The sequence below is a fragment of the Numida meleagris genome, chromosome 1, assembly GCF_002078875.1.
Source record: "Numida meleagris isolate 19003 breed g44 Domestic line chromosome 1, NumMel1.0, whole genome shotgun sequence".
NCBI classification, from domain to species: domain Eukaryota; kingdom Metazoa; phylum Chordata; class Aves; order Galliformes; family Numididae; genus Numida; species Numida meleagris.
This window is the reverse complement of record NC_034409.1, coordinates 38274272-38298101: the sequence shown is the minus strand read 5'-3', so window position 1 is coordinate 38298101 and position 23830 is coordinate 38274272. Positions and strand designations below refer to the sequence as shown.

The window sequence follows — 23830 nt, the reverse complement described above, 5'->3', positions numbered from 1 at the left end:
GGGAAGGGAAGGGAAGGGAAGGGAAGGGAAGGGAAGGGAAGGGGAACACTTTGTCTGGTATCTTTTTCAAGCAACAAAATAAGGGTTTTAACACTCCAACTTAGGAATATGTTTTATGCATGATGTCTGTTGCTTCTACCAACTCCAGTAGTGTTTTTATAAACTAAAAGTGGGAATTTCCTGAGAAAGAATATCTTGAACATCAGAAATATAGGAGGGTAGAAAAAATGCTTAAAGAACCGGAAGAATTAGCTAAGGCAGATTCATGGTTGAAAATAGAACTATGACAACAAAAAGTGTGAGCACTTTGAAAAGACAATCTAGAGGCCTTGCTGGGTCTTGTCCTTAGTGTATTTTCAAAAGTGTCTAAGTGTATAAATGAAAGAATATGTCTGATGTGTCTAAATTTGGGCAAAAATGTAAAATTGTCTGTAGTATAGTCATTAAAGAGGAATATTTCTATATTATTCATTAATATATTTATATAATTTATTTTTTAGGTTTATTCTTTTCTCTGTAATCTAACATCTTCATCATGTCTTCAAAAGAGAAGAAAAATTAAAAATGAATGTGTGTAAATGAAGTTCCAATGGATTTTGTTAGTCAATATAAACACCCAAAAGTCTGACTACTTATCACACTGCTAGATCTGGGAAAAAGATTGAAAAGCTCCACAAGTAATATTTTCCAGGCTCTTGAGCAGTGGGAAACTCCTGCCCATCGATGTCAAACTGCGAGCTGAGTTTGCTGTGCAAAACGCTGGATTCATTCCCAGAAGAGCAGGCGCAGCCAAGTGACAAGTCTGAGGTCAGCTGTGCTGAGAGCAACCAGGGCTAGGGGTACGGCCCTCCTGCGACTGGAGGAGAGCTGAAATCCCTCTTTTGCAGCATGCACAAAGCATTTGCCCTATTTTTTTACCAGCTCTATCAGTTAGAGCACCCACATTAAAATGATTGAAGCATAACAGCAATACATTCTGTACACGGTTCTGCATTCTACTGTCTTAAGTTGCTTTAAGACAGCAAATATTCCCCCTTCTCCTCTGTCAGTGGTGATGCGCAGCGTTGGCTGCTGCGGTTGCTAATGGTGACTGCTGTAGCTTGAGATCAAGGCACCATAAGAGTGCTGCTGCTGCCTTGTGGCTCACAGTTCAGTAGCTGCTAACACTGAGCTCACTGAGAGAAATATTGTTTCCCTTCTCTTGTTCTATTAAGTTTGTCTTCTAGCTCATCTGTGTCCAGTGGAATAAAATAAACTTGTGACTTCAAGTGACTGCAGAGCTTTCTATATCCTTCGCTGTATTTTTCCAGGGTGATTTAATAATGGGTAGTAACTCAAAATAACACAACAAATAATTTTCATAACTTGGGAAAAGGCTCCAGGGCAGTCCTGCTTGCAGGGGAACAGGAACGTTTTTTGACCCTGGCACCAGTTCCCTCTTTGACCATTGCCCTATATCTAGACTGCTATCAGACTAAAATTTCTCAGATTGTTTTGGGCCCTTAAACAGATTCCAGCAGTATAACGTAATATTGCCTCTGTGGTATACATACAGAAGAACGTAATGAAAGGAGGAGGTTGGTGATGCATCCAGCAGCACAAATACCTCACTGTGCTGGGCTCATACATCCTCAGTTCTGTGTTCTTGTGGTTTATTTGTGGTGGATGTCCAAATGCTAGCAACAAGAAAACGTCTCTCTTCCCTTTGTTTTCACTCAAGGCTCACTTTCATTCGGCCTTCCATTCTCTGACAGACGGTGCAGCATGCAGCATGCTGAGTGTGTAGAGAGAGCAGTGGTGTTAATGAGATGTGTTCTGTTTCATGGCCTGAGAACTAAAGCAGATGTGCTCTATTGACAGGAGAGATTGTTCTTACTTTGTATCAGAGACATTTACACTGGGGCTTACAAAAAGTTTTAAGAGGGTTAGGTGCCATTGCTGCTTAAGTGGATGTAGGGGCCTTGCTGCCTCCGGTCCTCTTGCACAAAATTGTACGTGCACAAGTGTGCCTCATCCATATCACCAGCAACAAGGGGACTTCGAGAACAGTGGTAGCACCTAAAACTGTAGGCTGGCTTCTTCCCAACCTACAGCCTTTTTGTTCCAGTGAGTTCTTTTGATGCACCCAGCCTGACACAAATCATCTGTATTGCCTTTGCACCAATTCTTTCAACTTAGTTTTGCTCTGTTGTGCATACACAGCACATGGGCTTTTACGTCTGTGCAGGGTGGAAGCCATCTGAGAGCCGCCCGCGGGCTCGGGGCCACAGGCATAGCCCTAAGCTGCTTTTACCCTAGTGTGACCTGATTCTTAGCACAGCTTCTAATTGTGTCTATGCGTGTGTAAACAGCAGCTCTGCCAAAAAAGCAGAGCTTTTTATTTTTAAATGAATTACTTTTAAATGAATACACAAATAAGCATTCATCTAGAGATGAAGGGTGCTCAGAAATTATTTTTCTCCTCGTAAAGATAACTACGGGAAGAAATAGAAGAGTTTACCTTTCCATAGCTGTCATGGGAGGGGGGTACCCAGTCTGCTCTTTCTGTCACTCTTCTGCTGAAGAAGATCTTTCCAGGAGTTTTGGAGCCTTTCCCTTCCTGCATTTGAAGCAATGTGTGGCAGAAGAGGTATAAATTACCACCAGCTGGATGCTTCTTCCCTGGAAGAACAAGCTCAGAACTACCAGCTTCGGATCACTGAACACAACTGTGATTTGTTAAGGTGAGGTTGAGTTCAGCTCTTTTGTATTGCTCAAGAAAAATCACATCTTTGAAGAAGTGCATTAGGAATTTAAATAAGTGTGTGATCTTCAAGGCTGCTGGTCACCTGCTACTCAAATTAAATGCAGACAGTGTTAGACAGGCCTCACCATATGTCAAATTTGTGCTCATAAATATTGTTTAGGGAACTGAAAGGAGGCTCCATGCCTTAGAAATATTTTCTTATCTCCCTCAGCTGTGGTTTATGAAGCTAATTCCTTGGACCAACCAAAATGAAAGCCTCTTGTAACTAGAAGTATTTTTTTCATTTGCAAGAGCTTCTGATTTTTTTAAATCTTCTTTTCTTGCTGCCATCCACAGCAGCAAATTGAAAACCATCATCACTGGGGAGCAAGTTTAAAATTTTCATAACATATCCAAACCTAAGCAGCTTTTCTCATGGTGCTTGCCATATCTGAGAGCTGGGAAGCCCTCTCCTCCCACCATTCCCTCCTGCAGAGCGCCCATGGCTGGTGGAGGGAAAAGGAGCACGTGGGAATCAAGGGGAAACCAAACTTCTCCAAACATTTCTTGACTGTAAGCAATGTAGAGCAAGAGGGTATAGCAAGCAAGCATTCTCAGCCCAGCAGGGAAATGTGATGCCTTCAAAAACTGTCACAGTGTATGAATGCAAGACAATGCTCTAGAGAACATGTGGCAAAGTAAAGGATATATGGGTGCTATTTCTCTTGTTCCTTAGGCTGCAATGATTGTTAGGCAATTCTGAGTTACTTTACTTATCTCTCACTTGAGGGAAGGAGCTACAGAAGCCAGATATCAATTATATGCAGAGATTAAAGACATGACCCCAAATTGACCCCATTCATTTTCACAGCAGCTCAAAAGTTGTCAGTTTCAAAAATCAATAAGTAACGCTGAATTATGAATCATTTCCTGCTGGAAGATTTGAGAAATATTGATGTGGCTGCTGAGCAGTTGGTAACACAATATTAATGTGAGCTATGAATCTAATTAGAGGTACATGCAGCAGAAAATTGATGAAGACAAGGTTAAAGTACTGCCCGCTGCCTTTCAGAAACAATTGAATGATTTGCCTTAAATTTCAGATTTGACGTTCTCTAGGTAGGCTAAAAAATGCAATTACAAAATAAACTAATAAGCCCAAAGCTATAAAGCTCTGTGCAAGCAGGTAATCCTTTGTTGCCTGCGAGGAAAAACATTTCTATGATTAAATTTATTTTTTGTTCTCTCTGGGTGATCTCCATGTCCTTCCATCAATCGAAGTTTAATTTTTCATTCCTTCCTTCAGACTCCCTCTTTTTCTCCAATTATCTTTTCTTTTTCTTTCAGTGCTGAGTGCATTTATGCTTTCCCCATCTTTTAGTATCTCTGTCTTGACCACAAGTACGTATAGCTCCTCCCATTTAAGTATAGAAGAGGATCTCATTGTATAAAGCTCTTTATAACAGATCAGCAAATGACAAGTAATTGTTGCGCTGGCTCCTTTCAGTGCTGGTGGACAGTGGGGGATGCTTTGCTGGGAGGTACAATTACTGGCACGACTTAGCACGAGTCCCACCAGCTGTGGCGTGGCCCTGGTGCTGCTGAGAACAAAGATGTGAGCATGCACTGTACATGCCCCAGCCCATGAATACCTTAGGCTGTTACTGCAAATGGGATAGGAGGAAATTCGGTGATAAATGGAGACTTGTTTTCTTGCCACTGACCACAATAAACATATTTTTAATTCAGCACTGTAAGAAATCATAGATGTCCAAGAAAAGCCTGCTTGTATCTAGAGCATGGTGGACAATGGGTGAAATTCAGCCCTGTGTCAAACACATTGAAGTCAATGGAGTTTGTTCTCTGGGCTATCATTTCCGGCCAGTTGCCTTCTCCTTACCTCCCAGACCACTGCTTCATGGTGGGTGTGATGCTGACTTGGTGATCATCCTGGTGCCACTCTGACAGACACGAGCAGCATCCACTGTAGCACAGAGGGATGCTCCTGAGGCCCCCAGTGATATCTTCCCCACGGTATCCCCCCCCCCACCAGAGCTTGTGACCTCTGAGACCAGTTGGACCTGGAAGCTGCTAAAGGTCACAGGGAGGTTCATCTCATCAGTAATGGAGCCAATAAGGTGATTTTTCTTTCTGGGCTTTTTTTTTTTAATTTCTCTCCCCTTATTTATTTCCCTGCTGCAGCATGCAATGTAAGTCTGGACATACATTATCTCCCTTCATAGCTGTGGAAGTTGAAAAGACCATAACTCTGGTTTTTCTGGTTCACGGGCAGTACATCTGGTTTTTCACAGCTGCCAGCAGCTTGGGAGAGTGCGGAGCTGTGGACAGCTACACTACATCGCAAGTTACTGCTGGGAATTATTTTAAAGAGGCAGAAATGCAGTGTTTCAAGTCCCGTAGCATATACAAATATAGCCAGAGAGAATACAGGGGAAAAATTAAACACTGATGTTGTCAGTACAGCTGTGCTTCTGCTTTGTTCTCTGGTTTATGTTTACCCAAAGTGTGATAAAATGTTTGAAAAATCTTGCCTTTGCAAATGAGGTTTCCACATGCTTTTCCCTAAGCTACGCAATGTGAAATGATCTGCACTGCTCAGGCATGCAGTTTGGTGGGGCACTGCTGGGCTCACCACACAGCTAGCAAATAGATATGGTCTTTATTGCTGTATTTAGTTGGCCATCCCTGGATAACACAAGTCCGGGCAAGGCATGCTCCTCCACAATAAATGCTGGTGCTGGTGAATGACTGTCACCAAGCTTTCTGGGAGCTTCCCTTTTGTCTGAGGACTTGTCCTCCTCTCTCATTCTCTTCCTCTGCAAAGAGAGCAACCCTCCTTCTCCCCTCTCTTCACATTACATCTGTGCAGGTAAATATCTCTTCATAGTGCCATGAATCTGCACAACGTTGAGCACAGCCTGTGCTCAAACCCTGCCAAGTTCTGAGCACCAGGTCACCCCTTCCTATACCAGCCATGGGTATATGGCTGGAGCCACGCTCTGGCTTCATTTGTGGGTGCTTTGGGTCAATTTAGCAACTAGGGACCATCCTTTCAGGTACACACGTGCTTTGTTGTACATGTCTTTGGCCAAGGGAGAGAGCGTAGAGGTGAGAGGGAGCTGCTGTCTCAGGAAGATCTGCTGCTCACTGCCTGCTAGTGCTGGAGAGCAGCCCAGGCAGAATTAAACTCCAGGATCGCTGCCTGGATTTTCCAGCTTACATTTTCGAAATGGCAGAGGTGAAGCATGATGTGCTCTGTCTCAATCTCTGCGGCATTAAAGCCTTTCATCTGCTTTTGTGGGGGAGGCACTTGTTAGGCACAGCACACTCCTTTCAGACCTTCTGCCCACCTCCAAGCGTAGACTCGCCCTGCTCTTGGTGCTGGTCCAGGTTCCTAGAGTTTATTTTGAAAGCATTACTGCCTGCTATCTCATGTAAAAGCCGCTGCTTATCAGCTTCCGCACTCATAGCAGTGCGGGACATCTGCAGGAATTAACACCACTGCAGCAAAGCGGTGCGGGCGCTGCACTGTGTTCTGCCGGGCTGCAGCTGATTGCATGTGAACAATGATGCTCTCTAGACACACCAGCACACACCTCTCCCTCTGGTAACAGTGTCAACGACTCTCTGCAGAACTCAAAACAGAGCATTTCGCTTGCATCTGCTTTGGGATTTTATTACTATGTTTCCCCCCCCAAAACACACCAAGACAAACAATGAAATGTCCTTTATAATGAGAAAAAAACATGACAGGCAATTAGTGTCCTGGGAGGGAAAATTTGATTGCTCTTGGTGCTTCTTTCTTGTTATGCTTACCAGATTAACTATGGCTGTGATTTAGTGAGAGGCTGTCTGCAGAGGGCACGCGGCAGTGAGCAGATGCAGAGTACTGCCTGTAAATTTGGTTCTTTATTCACTTACTGAGATTGAGACCATGGAAGAGATTTCCCCCTGACTACTATGTGTTTGATGACTGTATCCTGGTATTTTCACATATTTCAGGCTGTAGTCGTGTTACCACGCAGCTTTGGGTGAAAATCCCCCTTTTTCTTGGGCTTTTTCAGTGATTGAATATGAAGGCTTCTTTTAATGCAGTGTCACAAGCTGGGGGCAGAGAGGGATTTCCTTGTGCTTGGCTTTGTGCTTGGCTTGTGCTTGTGTGTATTCTGAGTGTTTAGAAATTGAGTTTGGGTATGTATGCACTACAAAAAGCTTTTATCGAAAATATGGTGAGATCAATGGAAATTCCCCCTTTTGGCAGGGATAAGGCTTAGAGCTTTCTGGCTGCTGGAAAGTATGAGGCTGGCTGTCGGCAGACCTGTTTTTTCCAGCAGTCCATCGGGTGTGTGTTTTAATAAGGCTTGGGATCCTGTGGTGCCTGTTTCAAGAGGCTTTGCAGTCTGCCTGCTTCCCCAGACATTTAAAGGCAGGGTGGGATCTGCATGTCTTTGGCGAGATGTGAGATCTATTGGTGAGAAAGATTTCAGTGCAGGAAGCACTGAGAATCCCCAGTGAGCAATTTGATCTTCTTTGTGCTAGAGCAGGGGATGAGGATGGGGAACATTAGGACTGCAAGCTTGTGCATTGGTTTAGGTGGCTATTACTGCCACCTGAGCCCTGTGGGAAGGAGAGCACTCCTGCAGACTCGCAGGTGTGTTAGCCAAGAAGCCTCTGACCTCCCACAAGCCTTTTGCTTCTAGGTACCTTTCAGTGAGGATCTCTGTGAGGCACAGCTTGACAGTCTTGGTGTGCACAGCCAGCTTGGGATTGCTGTGGACCAGAGCGTGAGAATTCTTTGAGGCTTGTGGCACTGCCTCTCTCAGCATCACTGCTCTCTCCAACCAATTCTCCTAGTCTGATGTTTCCTCCCACACCCTTCCTGCACTTAGCAGGTATTTGGTTCCTATGGTGAGTTAGAGAAAGGAAAAATCATTTCCCTTGTCTTAAAGATGCAGTTTGACAGGACTGTGATACAGCTGTCTGTCTGTCTCTCTCAGGAAGGACGAGCTGTCTTTCCGGACCTCTCTTGTGCCTACAGCTCACTGTAACCTCTATATTGCTTTGGGATTTTCTACTGAAAATGAAGCTGATGATTTTAGGCAATCAAGTTTACTGCTCTCAAAAAATAAATAATAAAAAAAAAATCACATGCTATCAAAGCTCTAATATAATAAAGGGAAGAAATGTGGACCTGCAGGGAATCTCCTGTCCTCTTGTTTCCTCCTGTACTCAGCACTGGTGAGGTTGTACCTCAAGTGATGTGTTCAGTTTTGGGCCCCTCACTACAAGAAAGACATCGAGGCCCTGGAGCGTGTCCAGAGAAGGGCAACAAAGCTGGTGAGGAGTCTGTAGCACAGGCCTTATGAGGAGCGGCTGAGGGAGCTGGGATTGTTCAGTCTGGAGAAGAGGAGGCTCAGGGGAGACCTTATCACTCTCTACAACTGCCCGAAAGGAGACTGTGGTGAGGTGGGGTTGGCCTCTTTTGCTAGACAACAGCAACAAGGCATGACCTTAAGCTGTGCTGAGGGAGGTTCGGGTTGGATGTTAGGAAGAATTTCTTCTCAGAAAGAGTGGTGGAGTGTTAGAATGGGCTGCCTAGGGAGGTGGTGGAGTCATCACTGCCTTGTTCCAGAAACATGTGGATGTGGCACTGAGGGACATGGCTCACTGGGCATGGTGGTGATAGGCTGATGGTTGGACTAGATGATTTTTAGATTTTAGGTCTTTTCCAACCTTAATGATTCCATGATTCCAGCTCAATGTGGGTCTGAGGCCTGCAACAAATAGCAGAGCTCTGTCTTTAAACTCTGTGTTGTATCACTTGGAGGAGCCCTCACCAAGCATCTCAAATTTGACATCATCAGCCTCCCAGGGGGCATCCCACCCTCATAGCTCTGAAAGCAGAGGCAGAAGCTGAAGCACAGAGAAGAGTGGAGGTGGATGCGGGGGCTACGGTAGGAGCCAGGGTGAGGAGGAGAGGGGTGGGCAGCCCACGACAGCAGGGCTCTCCCTGTGCTGAACAAAGCATGCTGTGGGTTCTGCTGGTGGGGTAACATCAGCTCATTTGTAAGATCTGCTGACTGAAGATGCTGCATGCATACATATACATGCACATATATATAGCTTTTGGCTTCTGGGGTGTTTTTTCCCAAATAGCTGAACAGACAGAAAAGCCCTAACTACAAAGGGGTATTTACACAGTCAGATGGGCCCAGTGATGCTCTCCTAATCGTTAGCCTGGCACTCTGAATATTTGTGTGATATTTCTGGGCAGGAATCAGTTACATTTTGGGAAAGGGGAATACTAGAGCAGGAGGAAAATCTGTAAGAGGAGACAACATGATAGAGGGGAAAAAATGGAAGGAAAATATGAACGGTATTACCACAGCTGCTAACAGTTTTATCACACCTTCTGGTAAACATTTAAACAGGAAAAGAGCCCACCACCAAGGAGAGCCAACACCCCGTTAGGCTGGGATGGGGCTGGAAGATGGAACTGGAAACAGCGTGAGTCGGCTTTGCCAGACATCTGCCTTGTCCTCATGCTCTGTATCGGGCTATGCCACATCCCCCAGCACAGCAGCGTGTCCCCACCACATCCTTCCTCTCTGGTCACCCCTCTTATCCTGTCATCTGCATCACCTTCAGCAGCGAGCAGGTGATGCGTGGGTTTCTCATCCCACAGGAATTCCTTTCATCCCAGCTTAGGAAAAATAGCACACATCCTCAATTGAAGAAATATAGTACTTAAATAATTTCAAAAGAAAATTCCAAATTCCAGTCTCATTCCTCCTCTCCACGTGCTATCTACATCCTGCGTGAGTCATAAGCAGCACAAAAGGGCCCCTGTCTGATTTTCTTTGGCTCTGTCATAATAGAAGGTTAACGACAGTGAAAAACATAGAGCTAGAAATCCTGCTAGCTAATGTCATTTAAGCATTTAGTACAGAAAAAAAGCAATGTACCTTCCCAAGCAAATGCAAATGAGCTTGATTAAAACCTCCCACAGAAGGCTGGCATATTTGTTGAGGCCAACAAAATCCAAAATACTGCCACAATACCTGCCTTATAAAAATGCATGTATTTCTTCAGCTGTGTGTATTTAGACCTTTTAGCAGTTCTAATGAGCTTTCAGAATGAAGCTACTACAGCAATCATCTTCTGTGTAACAAGCAACATTTAAATATTAAAAACGTAAATTAGCTAAGCTGGTTAATTACAATTTTCCAAATATTGCAAAAGTGCGAGTAAGACTATTAACTGCTTTGAAATTCAGATATCAGTTCCTCCCACTCAGGGAACATCCAGTTCAGTAGAGAAGACGAAGTTACAGAACAGTCTCCTGAGCTAGCCAAAACAATATCTGCTTACTAGAGCTAAAAGCCCTACATTTCAGCTGCCATTCAGAGATATTAAAATGACACGGAAGCCTAAAATCAGAATTTAACAGTTTGTGGAAATGCAAATATCTTTCTGGCTGGCTCTCTGAGCCCCTACCTAAGGATGCTGTGGCTTGAGGCATCACAGTCAGCCAGGCAGGCACTGGGTGGGCTGTAGCCTACCTCTGCAGCTCATGGAAAGTGTTTGTGTTGAGTTAATGCTCAGCTAGAAATGTGCAGCAGACAGCAGTTGAACTGCTGTAGCATCTGTCTCAGGTTCTTGGTGGAAATGAAACAAATGTAGCATCAGGAAAGTGTTTGTTAAAGTCAACTGATGAGGATGATCTCATCTTCTCTTAGACAATCCGGACTAGGCTGGTACTCAAGCCCACGCTGCGATCCCATTTCCTTGAGTAGCATAAAAGCAGACAGAATCTACTTAAAAGTCAGCCTCTGAGCATGCTCCCAGAGTCCCAGCCAGGCTGCTGGATCCTTCTCTCTGCTCTTCTTACAGCAGCCTCTCATCTTCCACACCTCCATCTGCCAGCATAGATGCAGTCACAGAGTAAATGGCCTATTAGGAAGATCTACTTGATTACTATACAATTCTGCAAATATAAAAGGGTTTCTTTTTGTTGTTGTGCCTCAAGGAAAGGGCTTTTTGCTGCCAATTCTGTGGCAGTTACCTGAGCATTTGTGTTTCTAAGGCATCTCAAGATTTTGCACGTTGTTTTTGTTTTCTTTTAAGTAATGGGCAATTTTCCTTCTGTCTGTTTGGCCTACTGTGGTTAAAACCCCACTGGCCCCTTAGCAACTCTCTAAGGGGGAAAAAAAGCGGAAACCTCTTTCTGGAAGACATTGTGTATTATAAAGTATCAACACTTGGTGGTATCTTTTCACTTGGAAATGCCTTGTTGGCTTAATTTGGAGCCAAGTGTCTCTTAAAAGTAAGTGAATAAATGAGCTGATTCACTTGATTCACTTTCAGCTGCTTGATAAGAAATGAAGTGAATTAGGCTTGTGTCACTCAAGCATACTGCAGGCCAGGACAAATTTTGTTGATAACATCTGAAAAAACATGTAATACTTCGGAACAAACAACAGAATAGCTACCGTTACAAGCGTGAGTAATCTTTCAACTGAATTAATAGAAAGTTAGTCACTGCAACAATAAACTCTTATTTATATTTTCTTTGTGTCTGTAGGTTTCAGACTTGGAACACCCTTGGTACACGGGATTGTGCATAGTGTAGGAGGTTGTCTTCCCAGTACAAATTATAAATTCCTTGGGACTGGGAGAAGTCCAAAGGATATCCCATCCCTGGAGGTTGTTCAAGGCCAGGTTGGATGGGGTCCTGGGCAGCCTGATCCAGTGGGTGGCAACCCTACCCATGGTATGGGGTTGAGACTGGATAGGCTTTACGCTCCCTCCCAACCCAAACCATTCTATGATTCTATGAAGTCAAGTCTCCTTTTCACAGGTGGGAGGATGAGCCTTGACCATTTTAAACAGAAAGTCTGTGCTAGACATGGGGACAAAGCAGACCACTCAAATCTTACTGCCCTAAACATCCCTCACTTCCACAGTTCTTCTAGACAATACATTGTGAATATTTGGAAATTAACATACATGTGAAATTTTTACTTTGCCTTAACAGTGACTCGTCCTGATATGTTTGCTGTTGTTGTCATTCTTGAGTGCCTGAAAAGAGAATGTGTTGGTTATAAAATACTGCTGTTGACCCACTGGAGCAGCTTTAATTTCATGTCACGTAGAACGTGCTTGTTCTGGCCAGGAGAAGGGAATGCACAGTCTCCCAGCTGCAGAGGAGTGATTTTAAAGATTATCTTTGTGGTTACTTCAAACTGTAAGGCAAGAAGGACTGATACTGAAGTAAATTTAGTTCAAATGGACTGAGGTCTGAAGGGAAATAGTTGGGCCCTATAAAAGCAACAACTGCAAAAATGTTGTTGATTTCTCTGCAGATTTTATCAAATCTCCACAGTTAGTTCTCTTTAAAAGAGTGACCTCGAGGATGCTCTCTGCAGTGACAGTGCTTCAGCACCAAACTGCAGCAGCAAGGAGATATCAACAAGATCTCCATGTGCAGGAGCAATACCTGCATGAAAGCATCTCCACTTAATGCTTAAGTGAAGTCCTTAGAAAAATAACAAAAATACCTTATTTGACCATGGTGCTCAAATGTTAGCATCCCCATGATGTTCTTTGTGCCTTAAGTTTTACTGACAGGCATAAAAGCAGCAAACCCTTAAGTAAGCCCATCAGTGGGAGGGTCAAGTGCAGAAACAGACACTTGGTGGCCCTACACAAGGAAAATATCTTGCTGACCTGAGCAGGTTAAAGTAGTTGTGGTTTTCTCTTCCTTTCTCTCTCCTTTTACTGACTTGACTCTTACTTGTTATTAAATTGTTTCTTTTTCTAGGATGAACAGCTAAGTGAATCCACAACTACTTGCAGTGTAATTCATGTTTGTCAATCCTGGCCAAGACCGAAATTGTGAGATCATCCAAAATACCCCTGTGTTTCTTTACAGCCATATTAGGTTAGATCCTTACTGAATTACTTTCTGTTTCTTTAGGAAAGCATCTCAAGTCTGAAAATCATAAATCAACACAAAGTTCTGTGGGACAATTCCTGCACAGTTTTGAGGAGTGAACACTTAAAGTTCATTTCTTTTCTGCAGGAGTGGGAGGCACAGAAGGTGGTGTGGATTACTGCTAGTTCAAAGGCAAGGTGCTTGCTGTAGTTGCATGTTTGCAGTAAAAGAGAAGATTCTCTGCCCAGAGCACAATTTTGCCTGGGGAATTTCCCTTCCAAGCACATCCACGTGGCATTTCACCACTGCAGCAAAGGATTTTGTCATTTCGGAAAGGTGACAATGTGTAGTAACAGCTGTGTAATCAACGGACCTGATGAGCAGAGCACAAAATCCCCAAATGCTGTTTGCTGCTAATTTTGTTTCCAGTAGCAGTTCCAGGTCGGCAACCTGCAGGGAGAGCCCTTCAGTTTCCTCAGCTTGGTTCATGTAGTCGTTCACCTTCTCACTCCTCCCTGACTTCGGTGATCACAGTGGACCAGGTGCTGCTCTGGAGGCTGGATTTTCGGATGGGCAGACAGCAGGAAGGAGGCAGGAGAAATATGGCAATCAAACTGACTCTAAAAAACAAAGTAAGGCAGGACTTACCTGTCAGAACCCTGTATTATAGTTAGCAATATACATTCAGCCTCAGTTGGCCATCAGAAGCAGGACAGGAAGACTGGAAAAGAGCATGACTTTTGTTTGCACACTGAGTGAGTATTCACCAAATGTCACTGTGAGACAAGCACTGACTCCAACACTGTCCTGTTTCAACGCCTCCTTGGAGGAGCCAGAGGCTGAAATCAGCACTGAGCAGTCCCAGCACCACACCTCAGCTCTGCTCTCCCTTTGCTGGGACTTCGTCATTGTACAGTGGCAGCAGTAAGGGGATTAAATACTTCCGACATCACTTCCCAACCCACAGCAGCACAGCACTCTTAGAGAACAGCACAATGGAGAAAATACCTGCATGTCACATGCTGGTGGACCAGGTTGGTGACTGCACTGTGCCAGTGATGGGGAGGGAAGATTTGGAAAGAGGAAGAGAGGAGAGAGAAGACATGATGCTATTTTTATTTATTTGTTTATTTTAGGACCCAAGAGAAGAGTTGAAATTTGCAGTAGCAAATGGACCAGATAAATAAGATGCTGTGGAAATATACGATGAGTACAGAGAAAAAGGGAATTGGTCTTGCACGTTGCAGATAAACTTGAATAATGGGGTCACATACTGCAGGCTTTGTAGTCCAATTTAATTTCCTTCACACATCATTCCGTTGTGTAAAAGCCATCCAGTTATCTCCACCTAAATTTCCTTCTACTTGGCTGCAGCCATTGATGGCTCTTACCTCATTACCATATGCTGCCCTTGGTCAGGAGCTGTTCTTTGTGGGCAATATTACCCTGGTAACAAAACAAAACAACTGAAAAAGGAGGAGGACGTCTCGTTCAGTGGGACAGTGTCAAAGATAATGCTTGATTATTATTTTCTTGAGAACAATTTTCATTCTCTATAGTAACGAATGAGAAGGTACCCTGCAGTGGGACTTGTTACACTGCATGATTTCCAAACAAACGTTCACAGAAAAAGCTATTTTTTTTTTTAAGTACAGGAAACAAAAGCTTGACGTTCTTGATAGTTTTTACTTTCTCCCCATGCGTCTTGGTATCAAAGGAATAAAAAACCAGGACTGACAACAGTTCCTGTCACTACATAAAACAGCAATTTAAAGCCACCATTTTTTTTATTTGTTTTTAGCTCCAGAAGACCTGGTTTTATTGTGTTACAGTCTGAGGAATGTTTATATTGGTAGCAGTTTTACACTGAAGGAAAAATATTAGTTCAGTTATAGCCCAGGTAGTAAGTGAAAGCTGAGTCTGGCCCATGCTTGGCTAAGCATCAAATATCTTCCAATATGAAATAACATGTCTTCCAGTTTTAAGACAGCAAGCTTTCTAAAATATAAACGGAGGCAGTGAGTTGGCAATGTCCTTTTAAGCAACCTTCAGAACAGAGCTCAGTGTTTGTGAAAGTCCATTTAAACTGGAAGGATGTGAGAGAGAGGGAACGCAGGCAGAGGGACAGATAATAAAAATCAGTACCTGCTTTTAATAAAGGACACTAACAAAGGATGTGGGAGGAAAAAAAAAAGAAAGAAAAAAGAAAAAATGGAGAATTGTTGCAGCTCTAGCAGGATACCCATCACTTCGTTTGTCTTGTCCTGCTGCTCTCTCCGCTAATTGAGCCAAGGAGGTGTTACAGCTCTCTCCAAGGAGGGTAACTGGGCAAGAGGAAAAGAGAGGATGGAAGAAAGCAGTCTGATTTCTGTGTGTGTGTGAATTTTGTATTTTTTTTTTTAAACTGAAAAGAAATAAAACACTTCGGAGCATTTTCAGGTCGTGAGCAGAGATTTTTCAGGAGTGTCCAATACCCTCTAGCAAGTGCAGGCCAGCAGTTAAAAGTGGCCTTCTGCTCAGAGTGACACACTCATCCTGGGGGCATGAAGTGAGCAGTGTCTCCATGCGTCCCTCCCCCTGACCCTAACCAGGCAGCCCTTCTCCGGGTGCTGAGCTCAGAGCTTGTAGAGAAGGAGATGTGAACAACTGAAAAACTATATCACGAATAAAGACAAATCTGCATCATAATGCAGCTTTACAGGTATTTGAGAATAGGAGTCACTTTTAAATATTGGCCACTCTGTTGTTGGATTTGCATGGACGGCAGCAAAAAGGAATCAGAGAAGTGGAATTACACAGGCGTTAGGCATGGCTGGCAAAAAGAAGGGGAAGGCATGTGTATTTACTAGCTCAGCTCTGCAGGGAACAGGGAGTGTAAGAAGTGGTGCTTGAAAGTGAGAGACGGGCTCAGTGTGTGCGCTTGTCTCCTCTGCCCTCAGCCAGGGCTGCTCCCCACAGTGGGTGCTCAGGTGTTGTGCCCAGCCCCACCATACCTCAGGGATTGCAGCCTGCTGCATCCTGCTGAGCTCATCCTTTCTCTTTGTGTTTTGTTACAGGGTCTGAGGTGTGCTGTTGCAAATCCTGATTTAAATGCTCTCACTGCAGGCTGGCCCAGAGCAGGCAGGGCCACCAACATGAAGAAGGTGCAGGAGCTTTGGCCTCTGGTGGCCATCAGACAGAAACTGTGGTGCTGCTGGGTGTAGGCCGCTGCTTGCAGCTGAGCTCTGCTTGGATTCTGTCACTGGAAGAGGAGAGGACTGGAAGTTGTATTTATGTCACTCCAGCCTACTCCTCACCTTGAGATCAGCTGGAGTTGGCCTTAACCTGTGTGCTTCACTAGGGAAGACCTTCAGACAGCCCTGTGGATGCTATGCCACAAAGAGCAGACAGTTCTGGCCATGTAACTTGTCCCTCCATGCTGGGGCAGGACAAGGATGAGCTTTTCACTGAAGCTTGAGACCAAATATGTTATTTTTATTTTTATTTTTTCCTCCTAACAATCCATACTTTAAAATACAGAGCAAAATGGGGGGGGGGAGGGGAGGGGGAGGCAGGAAGGGTGGTCTGTGAGGACGTGGGTTGTCTGCCTGCACAGAGAAGAAAAGCCTTTGCTCCATTAGTCATCCCCTAATGAAGCACATGGCCTCCAGAGGCTTCCAGGATGCTGTGATCTCATTGGAGCAGCAAGGTGGGCTTCTCAAAAGACAACGGGATCAGCTAAAGCTTTTAAAACAGCAGCAGATGGAAAGGTCTGGCCCTAAAGCAGCTTGCCCAGCAATGCCAGTGCCATTCACACGTACCACTCAGAGGTAGGTAGGAGAGAACCAAGAGCACAGCAGCTCACCAGATCACGGTGCACCACTGCTGCCTCAGTAGTATGCTCATTGCCCCTAACACCAACCAGCCTTTCTGCTCACTGTCAGTCAGCCAAGCAGAGAAGGAAATGTCTGAACATCAGCACAGCTGCTTGGTGGGCTGATAGAGCAGCTGCAACACATGAGGCTTGCTCACTCCATGCCACAAGACTCCACTGCCTCCAGGTGGTGGGGCATCAGGCTGCAAGTCTCCAGGCATCCCCATTTTGGGGATGGGGGCTCTGGTGGCTGCTGGCATGCTGTGGAATAGAGAGGGAGGACATCGGGCTTACTGGGGCACCTCACGTGGGATTGGGCATGTCGCTGCATTTTGGCTTCAACAAGGAGATGCTGTGCAAGTCTGCAGTGAGCTGAGTTCACTCAGATGTGCACAAGTACAATCACAGCATCCAGAAGAAAATTACAGGTTTAAAACTGCTCTTCACAGTTTGGAAAGCTCAAATTATAGGGCCAGGAGAAGAGTGCCGTAAGGGTAAGAAGTAACTAGAAGAAAGTAATTATTATTAAGCTTATACATTCTCATTTGCTGCATTCACACTGTAACAATTTGTTTCTGTGAAAACTAAGTAAGCAGTAACTTCCATTGAGGAGCAAAGCAATGCAGTGATATTATGCTTTAACCTCCTGGCCAGTGATTGCTAGAAACTTCTCTGTGATTAAGCATTCTCATTAACTGGAATTGATGCTCTGCAGAACTAAACCTAATCTGGACGTAACTTGATGGGATTGCTTAATACCATTTGGTAATAGGATATAGTTCAGTGACAAGTCTGCAGTTAAACAGTAGAGAAACAAGGATAGAAAAGATCCCTGAACAAAGAGCCTGTGCTTGTGCCTGCAACAGAAAGATGATTCTTTCTTTCAGTGGAACAGGTCTTAAAGCTTTGTCATCTTCCAGAAGGTTGCCAGTGATGTACAGATTGGAGAAAAGGCAGATGAGGCATGAACAGTGCAGTGGCACACACGAGCCTGCGTTGCCTGGCGGTCTGGTTGCTGTTAAACAGTATGGGTGTACTGCAGCCAAGTTCAAATCCAGACATCCAAGGAGATGGGGCTCTGAGCCTCCTTTGGGACAAAGGCAGTCCTTCCTCCCAGGAAACTGCGGCAGATGGGAAAAGAGGTGGAGGCCCCACTGAACATGAGCAGTTAGCCCAGCCCTTCTGCCAAGTGACTAAAGGCAGGGGAATACTGAGTGGGAGTGAGCAGGATGCGTTACCTCCGCGTCTGGCCAAGTGACTCCATTTCTGGTGTCAGCAATTCAGAAAGGATATTGAGGAACTGGAGGGGATTCAAGGGAGAACTACCAGGATGAGAAAAAGATGGAAACTGTGGGGAAGACCCAAGGAGGGGAATCTGTTTATCTTATCAAAATCAGGTTAATGGAGCTTGTGGCTGCCTACAGATGAAACATAAATTTATTAGCATATAATTCTTCAGCCTAACAGAAAGACATATAGCACTATCCATCAAGGAGAGTAGGTGACACTAATACCTTAGAATAAAAATAAGGCACAAATATCTAACAATAATGTTAATCAACAATTAACCTAATTAGTGATCAGAGTAAACTGTTGTTTTTTTTTCCTGCTGAAAGAGGTGTTCTGACTCTGTCAGGAGTTTACATGGAAATCTCAGCTCCGTGCTCTGCAAAACATCAAATCAAATTATCTCGGTGATCTCTTACAGATCTGTCTTTGAATCTGGTAATTCCTTTTTACAGCCCTTCCTTCTTATAGCTCTTCCCTGGAATCTTGTAATTCCTAATTCAGTACGGGGAAAAAAAAATCATTTCAGTATCTTTCATGTCTACCAAATGCTTTTTGCATTCATCTTAGAGTGTTTTTGATTTCCTGAAATATAATTTTGGCTGATCTCTAGCTCTGTTTGCTAGCACACAGATAATGTGTGAGGAGATGTCTCGCAGTCAGGCTGCAATATGTGAAGTTTCATGGGAGCACTCCATAACATCACAGGCAACTATGGCAATAAATGATAAAGTCATGAATCGGCTTCTGCATCCTGGGGGAGTTTTAGCTGAAATCCCACCCTTTAGAAATAATAATAATAATAAAAAAGAAACCAAAATGGCCAGACCTTTTACCAAGGACTAGCAAAGCAGGGGCTGAAAAAACAAACTGTTGGGCCCTGTATATCACCCATAACCACATTTTATTTTATGCAGGACTACATCATTTAAGAAGAAAAAAAAAGTCTTTCATTGCTAGTTTGTGTGATATTTCTACTTGTTAAATCCTTTGACTCCCCCTTCTCTCAGCAACCACCTTGTTACAACACTGGAAGTGCAAGACAGACTTCAAAATCTGTGCACGATGTTGCAAGGAGCCGAAGGAAAAGGCAGCAGTAGGCTGGAATAAGGAGGGGGAGGAGCCAAAAAGAGCAAGTGGGGATGCTGTGTTGGATGCTGGTTTGCTCACTGCAGCACCAGTCCTTTTTGGAGGGATTTCCAGGTTAGACCATCCACTAGTGCTGGTATATCATTGCTACTGTTTAATTGCAGTGACATTTTATGAATATTGTTGTTGCTCCTACCCAAAGATTTTGCAATGCCATGGCACGTGGATACATCATGAATAGCATTTACATCACCGTTATTTTACAATTTGATAATATGAACATATTACAGCAATAATATAAAAGCAGCTGTCTGAGTCCATGTTTAAATAGATAGTTTCCAAATGCTGCATGCAAAATTTCTGGAAAGAACATTTTCATTAAGGTTAGTTGAAGATGCTCTCTTGGTGTGGGATGTCTGTTTGGATGTCTGATACAACTCAGTTTTTTACTCCTGACGCAGAGCAGGCAGAAGCTCTCCCAGTTTCCATTTTTAAATAGTCTGCTATGCACAGCACTCATGGCTAACCCAGGTCAGGCTGGTGAACTGGGGAGCTAAACTCAGATGAACATATTTTCTCTGTGAATTTGGCCTGTACAGGCACACTTGTTAGATCAGGCAACACTGTAATTTTGCAGCAAAAGTAGAGGAAGCAGAGAGGAGAATCCAATGCAAACAGTGAGGATTGCAGTCTGGATTTTGAGGGCACACACAAAAGGATTTGGTATTTGCAGTGTTTAGTCTCACTGTTTCAGTTCTGTCGCCTCCGCTATTAAAGTCAAACTTTGTTTTTGGATTTATCATGTACAAACACGTGGATAACACAAGCCCTCTGGGTTAAATAAGAACAGTTTTAGGCACCAGTAAACAACAGATGAATTCTACTGAAAAACCTTCAGACACATTTTCCATGCTTGCTTTAGAAATTGCCCCAAAGCCTTGGCTCAGAATGACATTTCTGTTCGTCTAAGAAGTCCAGAGCCTCATCTGATCAAAGCACGTGCTCCTCAAAATCAGGATGTGAGGAAAACTATTTCTCTTTGGTGTAGAGACACTTGGGGTCTGAATTTAAGTCTTCTGGAAAAAGACAAACCAGATCATCATTCTTAGGCCAGCAACAGGTCTATGCTTTTTGCTTCAGGTGCATACAGGTATATTTCATTTTGTTTTTTTGCTTGCACTTTTCTTATTTTCTTTATTATTGTTGTTCCTTTTTTTTTTTTTTTTTTGTAAAAGGTGTCTCATGTCTGAACGAAAGAAAAACCAAAACCATTACTGTCTTGCGAGGAAGAAAGCAATTTGGAGATCAGCCAAACTCATCTTCAGATGACTGGCCTGCTGTGAATTTTGAACACAACAGCTAAAACAAACAATTCTGTGCTCTTAGAAATTCACAAGCAAGCCAGCTCTCTAGCAAACTTTTTCTACTTCTAATTACTTAAACATTTTTTGAGTTTTTAAGACTAAATTAAGGCTAGGCTTTGGATAGGCAAGGGTACCGCACAGAATTAACTTTGCTCTTAACTACCTTTCCCTTGGAGACACTGCCACTTATTGAGAAGGTAGCCAGGGGAGGTAAGTGTTTCAGTTGCATTTATTGACCCGTTGCCTCCAAAGACTTTTAAATACTTTTAATATTTAATTTATTTGGAGCTAGATACATGATAAAGGTAGGATTATTTCATCAAGACTCCCACTCATTAAAACTTCCTCTACAATGATGTGGAAAGGGTGTTTGATGCTCCTTGGTGCTCCAGGATAATGAGAACCAAAGGAAAGACCTGGCTGAGCATCTGTGACTGCAAAGGCACAGCTAAGCTGTTACTAAGAGGGTTATGTGTGTTAAGAATGGACAGAGTTCGGAAGCACAGCTTTGCTCTGTTTTAGTGCTCATGTTGAAGGAGGCTGAGGTCATTCACAAGGAGGCTTTATTTTTCCGGTAGTGACTCAAGACAAGAAAAGATCTTTTAATTACACCCCAGTGACAGAAAAGCATGAAAGCGCAATTCATGATACCCTGGAGACTGCATGATATCTTGGTGGCAGTTGTTTGGTCCAAACAAATTTATATACGGAAAACTACTCTTTTTTCTCATCTAAATGTTTCTCTGAAGATTAACATTTACAGGGAGGATTTATATCCATGCAGATATTTACCCAAAAAACTGGACTTTAGAGTAAGAGATACAGGATCCCCCCTCAAAAACATACGCTGAGTACCTCTGTTTGCTTGGACAAACAAATATAGGTGTTGGCAGTCAGCCCTGAAATATGATTCTTAGGGATCAGGTTTTAACCAGTCCTGGCCCTGGAAAGGATGCAGGTGTGCCATAGGGGAAGGAGCCTGGAATGCCTGGGGATGTGGCTGTGCTCATTGTAGGAGGACAGCACTGGTCTTCTTTTTTTTTTTTGCAGTTGTGAGTTAGGTGGAGTTGCCTCATTCCTTTGTTTGATGGAAATTAAGATACTGTGAATGCACATAGCCAGAATGCCAGTGCTCAGAATCTCCCTGGCTGGCAAGGTGATTCAGCAGCTTACAGAGACGGGCACTTTGTCATGGGCAGTTTCAGTCAAATGCAAGGCAGGTTTTCACGTGAAAGAAAGAGTCTACAAATGCCGTGTGCCATCTGTTCTGGTCCTCACTTGGTTTCTGCCCTGCCCCTGGGGTCCTGCATCCTCAGGGATTCCGACCCCTGTTGCAGGCACAGCGCCGTGCTTCAGGGAATAGGGGCTGAGCTGTTTTGGTCATCTTCCACGCTCCAAATTTTTAGCTTTGCCAACGTGATTTGTTTCCAGAGCTGGGGGAATGGAGAGAGAAACAACTGCAGCCTTTCAAGGAAGGAAGTACAGTGGGAATTTTGGTACGTCCCCAGGTCATTCATTAATATCGGCTGATGAGTCAGAAAAATGTGGCTGTCTGCTGACATGTAGCATGCCTTAGTAAAAAAACAGGTTCCTGTTGCAGCAGTTCACCATTGCTAATGCAGAGCTAAGCCCTCCGTCAGCTTCAGATGATTCCCACATCCAAATAAAGGGCTGCATTTGCTTCCTGTTTGCTTGTCCGTTCTCTTGGTCCTCCTGCTGATACCTGCATGCGGGCTTACAGAAATAATGCTTCTACTGAGTTCTGCAGAGTGCTGTATATAAACGTGTGTGTCCATTGGGATACTAGATTGTATCGTGTTCAATATATTTAATAAAACATTGTTCTCTATTATATGGCCTTTTATCTCTCAAAGTCTCAGTTCATGCCTGCAAAGCCATGGAGGCACTTGCTGAAGGCAGTCCCTACCCCTGCGCACACCGTGCCCACAGCGACCCAGCGGCACAGGGACAGCCCACTGCAGGGCCTGGCAGCTCTGCTGCGAGGCAATCTGCTCCTTGGGGTGAGCTGTGCACGAGCAGATGGTGAAAGGGCTGACCCTGCTCTGAACAGGAGCCTGATGGCCACAGGGACCTGCCGAGGCCTCTTCCTACCTCAGTTACCTAAAATCCCCTGATCCCAGCCCCAGGTCTTTGCACCTGCTCACCTGATTCAAATATTTTTCTCCTTGGCCCTCTTCCAGCCTTGGTTTTGCATCTGTATCGACACTCAGTGATGTAAGAACTGCCCCTCTCCCATACATCTTCTGAATATGCCCAAAAAAGAAAGTGTGTTTTAAGATCACTGTAAATCCGTTCCCTTCTTCACATGGGGTGGTGATTGCCCACGGGTTATCTGGATTACTAAACAGTTCTGATCAAGCACATTTATCTGCAGATATAGGAAAAAATTGCTGGACCACCAGACTGTCTGACTAATCACTGATCAACAGTAGCTAGATAGGCTCCAGGTACCCACTAAAAGATTTTCCAGGCCTAACAGGCGTGCGAATTGTAGGTTTATGTAATGTGAAATCTTTATTCTGCTTGTCTGATCAGTCTTATTTTCCCTCTGGTGAAGTGCTTGCTAGGTGAAAACCATTAAAAAATCAGTTTAGAGGCTGTTCTGGTTATCTGTGTGAGCTCCTATCTTGCCTTTTCCCAGCTAGCTGTGTATTGTTAACCACTCCTGTCTGAGGAGCTCCGAGCTGACGCCCTAACTGACTTTTACTCTCATCCAGCGGAAACTCAAACACAGTCATTGAATCTGCTTTTGAGGAAGAAAGCTGCTCAGAATACACAGTGTCACGGTGTGTGCGCTGTTTTCCATAAATACAAGGCACATTCAGGGAGAGTGTGGGAGGGACACAAATGTTTTGAGACAAAGAGGCAAAAAAAAAAAAAAAGCATTTTTCTAACAGTTGATTTTCAAAACAGAAATCCTATGGGATTTCAAAATAGAAATCGCTTCTACATAATTAAATCTTTTGAGAGGTTCATCTGCATGCTTGTCCCTGCCTTGGGGCTGGTGTTTTGCTGCCCATAATGAGCCACAGTTGGCTGCCCCTGAAGCCCCGCAATAGGCAGGCGGTATGGTCGGAAGTTCCCATGTGTATGTAGGGGATTCGGCTGCAGCTTGAGGCAGTGATGTGCCTGGAGGTGGGGGGGATGTTGGAGAGGAATAGCTGGAATAATGAGAGAAGTTATCACATACCCCAGGGGACGGATTTTCAGGGATAAGTTCCATTTCCAGCAGTGTTGCATGTGTAGCCAGTATTGTCTGCTGAGTCCTCCAACCTGAAAACACATTATCTGAACGCAGAGAAAACGGAAATGAGGAGCTATTTTGGAGATCTGTTCCATCCTCTGCATTGAATCAGGGTGGGAAAAAAAAGCCTCCAAACATGAGTAGTCCTACACACTTAAGGATAACAGCATAGTTTCTGGGTAGACTGCTTTTGTACATGGGTGACTCCTCTTCCCTTCCGCTTCTGTTGTTAAGACACTGGCTTCACAGAGAACTGCATCCTTTTGTCTTTCAGGGTTCCTCCATGCTC

At 44.1% G+C, this 23830-nt stretch overlaps 1 long non-coding RNA gene across 2 annotated transcripts in view; it reads left to right on the top strand.

The window, feature by feature from the left end:
• The window catches only part of LOC110392844, a 66250-nt gene extending 42420 nt beyond the window's left edge, over positions 1–23830 (top strand). For both annotated transcript variants that reach the window (XR_002434647.1, XR_002434646.1), the window contains 2 exons: positions 501–2723; positions 23816–23830. This is a non-coding gene — a long non-coding RNA (uncharacterized LOC110392844). The remainder of the gene's footprint in view (positions 1–500; positions 2724–23815) is intronic.